The following is a 2,694-nucleotide window of genomic DNA, read 5'->3' as shown; positions in this document are numbered from 1 at the left end:
TGCATCCTGTCAAAATGTTTTGCAATCTCAAAGCATGAGCCCTCTAACTTTTTTTCTATTTCAAAATAGCTTTGGTTATCTATAATCTCCTGTTATTCTAGATGAGCTTCAACACCAGCGTTCCTGATTCTACAAGAACAAAACAAGAAACCTAAAATCAATTCCCTACCCCTGAAAGTTGTAATTTTGAAAGGGATTGCATTGAACCTGTAGATAAAATTGAAGTGTGTTGCCTTCATAATAATATTTCAATCCATGAAATCATAGTGTCTTTATATTTATCTATATCTTCTTTATTTCTGTTAGCAATTTATAACATATTCAGTGCACAAGTCTTTTTTCTTCATGATTAACTTTATTTTCAAGTGTTAATTGTTTTTAATGTTATTACAGCTGGCTTTAATTTCTTCTTTTCCAGATTGTTCATAGTTAGTATTTTGAATACCTACTGACTTTTTTGCTGTGTTGATCTTTAATCCTACAACTTTGTGGAACTTGCTCATTATGTTTGGCAATGGTTCTTGTTGATAAATTCTTCAGGTTTTCTATATGCAAAATGATGTTATCTACAAATATATATGTACATATATATTTAATGTGAATGCTTCCTCTCCTGTTCTTTCTTAGTCTGGCTGGAATACACTATCTAATAGAAAGGACAAGACCCACTTCCTTCTGATCCGAAAAGTACAACTATCAATGATTGCATTTATATGAAGTATCCAAACTAGGCATATATAGCCTATTTTGTGGATTAGTGGATTTTCCAAGGCTTGAAGAAAGAGAATTTGAGGTAATTATAGTTAAAGGCTGCAGAGTCTCTTTTGTAGTGGTGAAAATATTTTTTAAATTTATTCGAGTAATCCTTTTAAGATCATGAATACATAAAAAGGCATTGAATTATATACTTTAAATGTGAATTATCTCCCAATAAAGCTTTTATAAAAATTTTTGTTCTCCAGGGTCTGAAGAGATGGCTCAGCAGTTAAGAGCACCAGCTGGTCTTGTAGAGAGGCACCAGGTTCCATTCCCAGCACCCACGTGGCAGCTAACAACCATCCATAACTCCAGTTCCAGGGGAATCTGATGCCGTCTTCTGACCTCTGTGACACTGAATGACATGAGTGCACTCACATACATGCAGGCAATACACTCATACACATAAAATAATAAAACATATTTTTGTTCTAAAATAAGTACTTCAGAAGCACATATACTAAAATTGAAATACTCCAGAGATATTAGCACGGCCCATGTACAAGGATGGCACATAAATCAAACAAGACCAAATATTAAAATATAACTAGTAGACAAGGGGATTTGAACTTGGGTTAAGCTAATACATTAAGTACATCACCTACTGAAGTTCACTCACATATGGAACTTTCGTGCTCCAGGATCCCCTTCCTTTCATTAACTAAAGGACTTGAGTGACAGCTCAGATCCAAGACTATATGATCCATGACAGAGCACAGGAGTCCTCTTGGTTGTGTACACAAGATCGATGTGTATCATGGTTTCCTGTGTGCCTGCTGATGGAGGACAGTACTGTTAGTTTATACAGATTGAGATCATCTTTGCCACATGACTACGTGGCTGACTCTGGTATTTTCTTCCTGGGAAGGTTTATATTTTCACTGGTTGTTACACTTATTTGAGGGTAATGACATTGTTTCTTCTCCTCTACAATAGTCCCCTCCCTTATCCACTACTAGACATACTATGGTTTCACCAATCTGCATTTAACCATGGTTCAAGAATGTTAGATGGACAGAAATTTCCACAATAATTCATGTTGTAAGTTGTACATCATTCTGAGTAGCATGATGAAATCTGACCACATCCTTCTTCATGCTGTCTAGGGTTGTTATCCTTTAATCCAGCATATTCACACTATTTGTGTTATCCACTTATTTAATCAGAGGCACAGTAGTGGTTCAGCTGACAGAACGGCAGTCATAGTACCACAGCACTTGTCTTCAAGTCACTCTTATTTTAATTACTAATAGCCACACAGCACTAGACTGGTGATAGTGGCAATGTGGATATGACCAAAAAATTTGTAAAGATAAATGCTCTTGACTTGATGAGGTGAGAAAAAAGTCATATGTTAAAGTTGCTAAGATATATGTCATTGGTAATCTCTTACTGTACTAATGTACAGATTGTGCCTTATTCTAGATAAATATGTACAAGCACAAACATCATATATATTTACTTGGTTCAGTTCCACGTATGGTTTCAGCCATATTAGAATATATGCCCTGCAGATAAAAGGGGACTACTGTATTTTCTTGTTTGCAGGGAGATGAATATTGTTTCCTGGGAAAGAGTTCACATTTTGGTAGACATGCAAAATGCACGGGTATCCCGATACAACATTTAGCCAATAATCATGAAAGCTTCTCCATAGCTAGGATCATCATCAGCATGACCCTGCCAGCAACATTTAACAATTTCATTTGTAAGAGGTGTTAAGAAAATAAAATGGTCTGATATAGTACTACAGGCCTATAATCCAAACCCTTGGGAAGTAGAGGCAGAAATATCAAGGGTTGAAATTTAGCCTTGGCTACATAGTGAGTTCACAACTATCCTGTGCTACATGAGACTCTGTCTCCAAAAGGAAAGGAAAAGGAAGAAAAAGGAAAGGGGACAGGAAAGGGAAACAGAAGGAAAGAATAAAACAGAGGT

The 2,694-nt window shown here is 36.0% G+C and overlaps 1 pseudogene; it reads left to right on the top strand.

Annotated features, from left to right (window-relative positions):
* Window positions 1-1,196: 1,196 nt before the first annotated feature.
* On the top strand, window positions 1,197-1,295 carry LOC115066826 (annotated as a pseudogene).
* The last annotated feature ends 1,399 nt before the right edge of the window (window positions 1,296-2,694 follow it).

Source organism: Nannospalax galili, unplaced genomic scaffold, assembly GCF_000622305.1.
Source record: "Nannospalax galili isolate Female #2095 unplaced genomic scaffold, S.galili_v1.0 scaffold3, whole genome shotgun sequence".
Lineage (NCBI taxonomy): Eukaryota > Metazoa > Chordata > Mammalia > Rodentia > Spalacidae > Nannospalax > Nannospalax galili.
This window is presented reverse-complemented; position numbering and strand designations above follow the sequence as displayed.